The 9,036-nt window shown below is 33.4% G+C and overlaps 1 long non-coding RNA gene across 1 annotated transcript; it reads left to right on the top strand.

The window, feature by feature from the left end:
- Positions 337–1,416, top strand: LOC110265525. Its single transcript, XR_002351670.1, has 3 exons — positions 337–712; positions 830–892; positions 1,259–1,416. It is a non-coding gene; the product is annotated as an uncharacterized LOC110265525 (long non-coding RNA).

Genomic DNA, 9,036 nt, shown 5'->3' with positions numbered 1-9,036 from the left:
TACTAGCTCTCTTTTCTTTTATGTTCCTACAATAAATAAAGTGTTTAATTACTATATTAGTTTTTATAATCTTATCAAATTTTTAATTAAATTCTTGTATTTGAGTTGGAAGATAATCCAAATAACATGATTCCACTGATCCCCTCAATATGCTATGCCGTATAACATACTAAATTTATTAGCTAAATCTAATCATTCTTTGTATTTCTTCTTCAGTTTATTCTTTTGATATAGTACCTGCGTCTTAGACATTCTAACTCAATTTCTCCTGCATCAGATTTCATGTTGCTACTGAGGAGCATGTGAAAGAAGCAATAAGGCCTTTCACCCTGTCTACAATCGATGCTGCTCGGTCTGGAAAAGTTTTATCTGATTCTGGCACCGGTGAGTTAGTTAACCGATACCTGTACTCAGATAGGACAATTTTTTTGAAACTGCTTATTGTTCTGTTGAGAAAGTAATCAGTTACAAGAAGTTTTAAGTTATGTTGGTTTATTAGTGTCTCATAGATAGGTGTCATCTTTTGCTATTGCTTTCTCCAAGGACTTGCTTTGCCAAATAATCTTTTGTTTGACAGATGTCTTATCAAACCAGAAATCACTTGCTATTGCCTCACCAAGTGAGCAACAGAAGTACAGGAAACCATTTTCTGCAGAAGATTATGCTAGAGTATCCACGTCACCAGAAGCAGGAGCAAATGAGTCTTTAGCATGTAAATTGATAAATTTTCTTCACTTTGAGTTGATTTTGATATCCAAAGGATACATTTTTATATTAACATTCAATATAGATTCTGCTTGAGCTAATCTGTTTCATACATTTTCTGCAGTAAAAACTAAGTAGGCGATTTATTATTCACCCTTTTAGGAGGAATTCCCTGACAATAACGAAGGTATGTACCCTTACTGCTCAAGCTTTTCTGAATCCATGTTAATTTTTGTATGTGTCACTACTAAATGTCATCAAAAAATAAAATCTCATTCATTGATTAAACTCTCTCTTGTTTATTTAATTGTCTCTCTTTAGCCTCTCTTGGTATAAACCTCCTCAAGAGACGCCACTATTGCTTTCTCCCAAGTGAACTTTTGCAAATCTATAATTACATGTACTTGTGCTTATAGACTTATACACTTAACATTCTATGCGGATGCGATGCTTTTTTTTGGGTCTTGTTGGCACTTTTACTTCTAAATATTCACAACTGCAAAGCATTCCTCATCATGTAGCAGTTTTATAGCCATAATTTCGTTGCTTTTAGATTTAGAGCAACCATCATGAGGTTGTTGCAGATTTAGTGCAGACAAGATTTGTTGCTAGGAGATCATCGGTGCTAGCAATGGACATTAGAGGACAAATATTTGAGACTTTTATGTAGTTAGATGATATTGAAACATTAAAGTTGTTGTTTTGTTTTAATTTTTTGAAGAAAAACAGTAATAGTTATGTAGAACTATACCATATGTAATTATGTTTGGAACTATTGACATTGAGAACTTTTATATATAGAGAGTTATATACTTATATTGTCTTATATTGAGGTTAGACTTATATTTGTCTAAATCGCAATCTATTAATAATACAAATATTCAAAAAAAATAAATAACCCTACTCATACTCATCTAAATAATTCTCATCTGAGTCGTCGAGATTACCAGTATCATCCTCCATTTTAAATCATGTAACCGTCCTAGTAACAAAAAAATGCTCATTCATTATACATGTCACCTAAAAATATATATTACGTAAGAATAAGCCAAAAAAGAAGTTCACTTATGCTTATCATGAGAAATCAACATGAAAAAGTTAATGCTAGGTCTCTCCGCACATAATGTGAATTATCCACTTGTAGATAAAGCTAATACAAACAATAATCAAAACCTTACATATAATCGTTGAACAAATAGACATGAAAATTTAGAAACAAAAGCAAACTATGGATTTTAACATGACAACAATAAACATAAGAGAACCAGATTTCAGCTCACATAATGATACAGTGTTTTATTTATCATCAAACAGACAAGCACATTAAATATTAAAAAAGAAAAAGAACTTCCATAATCTTTTGAAGAAAAAAAAATAAATTAAGGTAATAAAAACTTTTTATCCTTTTGAATTTTAAGGCAAATTAAACGATGTAAGAGATATTTTTTTTTTATTTTATCTCATAAATTATTCACGCTCCAAGTTTACCAATAGAAATTAAACTACAAGAATTCTTTTCTCGAATGTCACATTCCGGACTAGAATCTTTTCATCTACTTTCTAAACAAAATGGACTATATGAACCCACACTCCATGTTCATACCTTTGATCATCAATAAGTTCACACTCCAAGCTCATTCAAAGTGGACTATATAGGAATTAGCACTTCAAGTTCATATCTTTGAACAAAATTACAACATCTGGAATATTCCATTAGATCAGAATGTGTTTCCTACAAGTCTTAACAAGATTAGCTTATTTCATCATGGTAAGTTGGGGATTTCCCAAAGCTTCAAGTGCTATATTTGAGTGCGGTTACAGTGGACAGAGGAAGGTGGAAAATAGAAGGAGTAATGCTTCACATTCGACGTTGCAACATCCCTCAACACATACTAAGCTATGACTGAACTTCCAAGTTTAATTTTTCTTGTTTTAAATAAATTGTTATTACTTATTTAATCATGTAATTGTTGAATAATTATCCAAATTAGTCCTCGAAGTTTTTGAAGTCCGATACTTTAGTTCTTTATGTTTTAAAATACACAAATCAGTCTTTAATGTTTACCTCGACGTGTGTGATCTAGACAAATCAATTCTCATAATGAAGTACACACTACTTGAAAACTAGTTATTACAAACGGATATTTTCAACGAATTTTATCCTATGGAAATACAGATGGAATTTGCAAGGGATTTTTTGACAGAAACAAAAAAAATGAATTAGCATAAATTACAGATGGAAAAGAGAATTCGTCGATAATTCTGTCAGAAAAATTAATTTTTTTCCTCTCTCCGTCCACGCTCACTCCATCGCACAAGCTTCTTTCACCGCTGCCGCCGCCGGTCGTGACGCACGATCTTATCACTGACCTCAGCAACGGCCATTCGCGGGTCATCCTCATCCACCGGTTCAGGAATCACTGCACTCATCCACCGATTCAGGTATGGTTTCGTGTAGCATAATGTTCCCGTGCTGCTCATCATGGCTTCGTGTAGAATAATGTTCCCTTGCCAGTTCTTCATTTTCATGAGATCCATTAATCTTGCTTCTCATTTGAAATTGGGAATCACACGTACACAGAATAGGTCACTTCATCTCTTCTTCGGTCTCTATCTTTCAATTTTTTGCTAATTTGAATTTCCTAAACTAGTTAATACTAGTTTGGAATAATCAATTTCAACTGTAATATTATATGATTTAATGTAAATACCACTACATACTCTCTGTTTCTAATCTAAATATTTGTTTTGTTTCAGAATTTTTTCAGAATTTCTCCTGAATTTTGTTTCGCTGATAGTCTTGCTTCATTGGCACTTCTACGGCAAAAAATAAAAGATAAAACAAGTGATGGGATATTTAACTGGAATGTTTCTGGTACCTCTATTTGTTATCTTGCCGTTGAGGTATAACTCTATTATATCAAAATTTTCTGCTGTTTTATTCCGTATAAAATATGAATTATGATTCAAAAGTACAAGTTCTAGGTGGAAATATAATAGTAATATAAATGAGATAGTAACCATTTCTTGTTTTATGTGAATGTTGTAGTTTAATTTACATAGCTTCAATTTCTATACGCTAATGAAATTGCTTCTTGTTGTGTTCTGTACTCTACTTTACAATAATCAAGGAATAGTTTTTTATGGCAAATCTTTTTTCTTTCACACTTCAATAATGTATTGTGTCAATTTTCTTGTGTTCTGTACATTACTTGATGACGAAGTTGTTGCTCACTTGGCAGACTTTAGATTAGCTAGACTCGTTCATGGTGCCACAAGCCGTTCCAGCAGTGATGAAGTTACTTCCTCTACAATTAAGAGAACCGTTAGATATATTCCAGCAGGTAAGCTCATAACTGATAATATTTGTTATTTGCAGTGTAATAAACTTCCGTTGATAATATTAGTTTTAAATTGCTTGGAGTGTATACTTATTTATTTTAACATTTTATTACATTGTTCTGCTGACTTTAATAGTAGTTGGTGTTGGTGTTGGTGAGTGAACTACAACCACCACCAAGAGGGGACATAGCAAGCATTGGTGGTACATATTCTATTCTTTTTGAGGAAGATGAATGATGCAATGGCGGCTTCAGAATGCAGCAGTTGTGTTGAGTCTGGTTGGACTCTATATCACTACTAGAAAACTAGTTATTACAATATTTCTAGTAGCAGTGATGTAGTACAATGTTTGGGTAACCTCTGCTCATGTTTACGTATCACTGGTTTTTGTATAAATTGCATGTAGTTAAATATACTTTTCTTCTTTTTGCCTCTTGTTTTAATAAGTATATAAGGCTGGTTTATCTCAAGTATTGTTTTACAGCTCTTGCCTCTTCCATAAGACTTTTTCTTAGGCACAAAAATATTATAAATTTAAAAAATAAAACAAAAACATATGACCTTTTCATAATAACCTTCCAACAAATTGGACTGATCTGATAATGATACAATAACAGATTGAGATGTTTATCATAACTCTTCATTTCTTAATACTATGCTTATTATTGTTGCATCCTGTTCTTGCTTTTAGTGTTGCTGCTCCTTTTAGTGCTGTCACACATTTTAATGTTTTAGTGGCTTCTTTCTTCCATGTTTTCTTCTTCTTAAGCTTCTTGGGTAACTGGTAACTTTACAAAGCTAATTTATCATTTTGAGTGGTTCTTGCGATTTTGTAATTATTAATAGTAATACTATTTATTTATCTTAGTAACCCGAACATGGTCGCTTTTAGTTTATTTATTAATTCGATAAGTAATTGGTTTTATTTCTTCAGCGTTAACTTTTTCAATTTTGTTTTCTTCTTGCTAGTTAGCATAACTTAATAAATATTATTTGTTTGTTACCATTTGTTTTCTAGTCAATTGGATTTAATTTTATTGTAAAAATGAGTAAAAATGAAGTATTTGTACATGAGTTTGTTGCTGACATGTTTTGTTATCAGATGGTCACAAACCAGGATTACAAACTGTGCCAACAAATGATCCTCAAGTTCAAGATGCTGCAAACCATGCTATAAAAACCATCCAGCAGAGGTCCAATTCATTAGTGCCTTATCAGCTTCATGAGGTGTGGTTGATGATTTGTCAAATATATAGAATTATGAAAAAAAATTATTTTAGCTCAGTTTCAGCTAAGATGCTTAATCGAGAAACCGTTGAGCATGCTTTTCTGTTGTGACTGTGATCTTGACTTGGTTTATGAGAAAACTTTTATGTTGATCACTCCGCTCGGTTTTTTTTGGGGGCTGTTTTTTTGTGAAAAAGAATGAGTTTAAATTCCAGATATGGCTTTAAGATATAATGTTTCTTCCATTCTCTTACAAATTGCAGTATATGATTATTTTCGATCTTTTACACAGATAGGTAGCATATTTAGTTAAGCCGTTACGGTCCTTCTTTCAAAGCGATATGTCATTGGGAGCATCAAAGGAAACTCACAGATTTTGTATTGGGAACAAACTTGTTTTATGGCTTTTCTTGTTTGTTTTCTTGGTTCTTGTTTTTCTTCTACTACTGCTGCTATTTTCTCAACTAAGGTCATACTTTTTGTCATCTAACCACAGTTACAGCGTAACTTAATTGTTTTAGGAAAAAAATTGAAAACTAAATTTTTTTAATGGTTAATATTTTTTTCTTTTGAAGTTTTTTTTTTTTTTAATCTTTGTAATCATAATATAAATCTTTAATATTTTAGCTTCCATTTTGTTAATTGATTATTGGCCTTAAAGAAATAGTTTCCTAACTAATTTTTATTGATATGCAACTAGTTATTATTATTACGTATGATATGTACACGTGTAATATTATTTTTATTATGATATGTACACATGTGTGCATTCACCACAAATAATAAATTATTATTATTATTATTATTCATAAATTTGTGTGTTAATTTTATAAAAATAATACTCTAATATTCTTTCTCTCTTTTATTGTACAGTAATTGATTATTAGAAGATTAATTTATGTGTTTGCTCATAAATTTTTGGTTCAATCCCTTCAACTTTTTGTTTGGAGTTCAGGTTAGTGCAATTTTTGTGTTGTAAACTTCATTGATTTTTAGAGTATTGTATGATAAATGAAATATTATTTGTGTTGTGTTGTTGCTTGTATTACATTAAAAACATTGATATGGTTAAATATTGATAGAGTGTTGTATGATAGATGAAATGTTGCTTGTGTTGGATGATTTATAAGTACTAAAAATATCGAATTCGTAAGAAATGTCTTAGCACCATCGAGTGTGGATGTATGATAGGTTGAATCCAACAAGAGGGGGTATTAAACCTGAGTTTTATAACAAGGTTGAGGAGTTTATATAGAAACAATTAGTAAGTTAGATGTTGTGAAGTCGGAAGGAAAGTGTAGATGCCCATGCGTTAAGTGTAGATGCACAAACTATAAAGAGCTGAACATTATTAAGATGCATTTGTGGGAAAAGGGGTTTATGCCAAATTATTGAATTTGGAAAGAACATGGAGAGATTGACGACATAGGGATTAATCATACGGGATTCAATAATTGTGGGGAAGGTGGTTCAGGAAGTAGTGCAAATGTGGAAGAATGTGACATGTATGACATTAGCTGGGAAGACAACTCCAGAAGGTATCATGAAATGGTTTTTGATTCTGTTGGTCCAGAGGATCTTTGGTGCACGAAATTGAACTCCGCAAGTTTCGCACAGATGAACCGGCAAGTGCACCGGGTCGTCCAAGTAATACCTCAGGTGAGTGAGGATCGAATCCCACGAAGATTGTTGGATTGAGCAAGCAATGACTATCTTGTAAATCTTAGTCAGGTGATTAGAAAAGATGGTTGTTTGTTTGAAAGTATAAATAAAAATAGTAAAGAACGAAATACCAGATTGGTATAAAAACAGTGATAGAGATTAAGTTAAGGCTTCGAAGATGCGTATTCTTTCCGGATTAACTTTTCTTACTGTCTACTTCAATAACGAATGATTCATTTAATGGCAGCCATAATTAACTAACTCATGTAGCATCCTCATCAAGTTAGCCTCTTCTAAACCATAGCAGTCCACCATATCCGAGCAACTCATGTAGCATCCTCATCAAGTTAACTCATGGCTTCCCACTATAGCTGAAGGTAAAGACCTAAGCAATCCACTCTGCATCGTGATCCTACTCAAAATGCCACAGACAAGGTCGGATCTTCCGGATCAAGAAACGCTGCTTCTCAGACTCTAGCCTTAACGCCACAGAAATCTTAGTAACCCACGGTCAACGGAATTTTATGTCACGTATCCAAAGTCGCCCAGGTACGGTCTTGGAATCCGTAGTGCACTCTCTAGTTGTGGTTCAATACTATCCAGGTCTGGACTCACACGGAACCCATGTAGAACAAGGATGATACGGTTCATCCTCAATTCATAAGATGAAAAACGAAAATGCACAAGAGAATGGAATCAAATGTGTATTGAAATAGAAACAGTAATATTATTAATCCATGAGAATCAGCAGAACTCCTAACCCTAACTTAGGAGGTTTAGTTGCTCATGTTTTACAGAAGTAATAGAAGTAATGTGTTTGTACTTCTCCCCTCCTGGGAGGCCTAATCCTCAGGAGGAAGGAAGTCTCTTATTTATAATAAAATACTAGACCTAAAGATGTTGCTCATAAATAAAAATTACAAAAATGAGATAAACTAAGCTAAAGGGTGCAAAAATCCACTTCTGGGCCCACTTAGTGAGTGTTTGGGTTGAGCTTTTGGTGAATCCAAATCCTAGTGATCTTCTTGGGGTGTTAGACACCGAGTTTGATCCCTTTCGGGCGTCCAATGCCAAGCTTGCTCCCTTTGGGGCGTTGAATGCCAGAAAGGGGGGTTGTTTTGGGTGTTCAACGCCCGTTTTGTACCTTCATTTCCAAAGACAAGTCTAGACTATTATATATGGAAAGCCCTGGAAATTAGCTTTTCAACACCATTAAGAGTGCATCAATTGAATCTTTATAGCTCCAGAAATGCATGTTTGAATGCACGGAGGTTAGGAGTTGACAGCTTCTGCAGTCCTTTCTTTGCCTCTGAATCAGACTTTTCCAAAACTTGCCAGATTCATCCAAAAACACCTAAAATCATGGAAAAACCACAAAGACTCAAAGTAGCATCCAAAAAGTGATTTGTTTACTAAAACCTACTAAAACATAATAAAACTTAACAAAACATACTAAAAATACTAAGAAAATAGTGCCAAAAAGTGTATAAAATATCCGCTCATCAGACACCAAACTTAAACTGTTACTTGTCCCCAAGCAACCAAAAACAAGATAGGATAAAGAAGATAAGAATACAATAAGTCTCAGAGCTCTCAATGAAGCTTAGCTCTAATTATTGGAATGGGGCACTTAGCTTCTTGATTTCTGAATAGGTTTGGCACCTCACTTTCCTTTAAAGCTCAGAAGTATTGGCATCTCTTGGAACTAGAATCTGGATGATATTATTGATTTTCTTAGTTTAGCTTTTCTTGATTCTTGAACACAGCTTCTTTTTTAGCCTGGTCGTGACCCTAAGCGCTTTGTTTTCCAATATTATCACCGGATACATAAACGCCACAGACACTTAACTGGGGGAAACCCTTGGATTCGACTTTAGCTTTGCTTAAAGTCCCAGACAGTGGTGTCTAGAGTTCTTAGGCACACTCTTTTGCTTTTGGGATCACGACTTTAACTGCTCAGTGATGATTGGATTTTTGACGGTTTAGAATTTAACAAATGAAATCTCGTTGAAGTATAGTCTCTAAACCAACAATAATCCTTTCATGCAAAAATTTGTTTGTCACAAGTACAAACCCCTAAAATCTATAAACCGAAGTATT

This window comes from Arachis ipaensis, chromosome B08, assembly GCF_000816755.2.
Source record: "Arachis ipaensis cultivar K30076 chromosome B08, Araip1.1, whole genome shotgun sequence".
In the NCBI taxonomy this organism is placed as follows: domain Eukaryota; kingdom Viridiplantae; phylum Streptophyta; class Magnoliopsida; order Fabales; family Fabaceae; genus Arachis; species Arachis ipaensis.
This window is presented reverse-complemented; position numbering and strand designations above follow the sequence as displayed.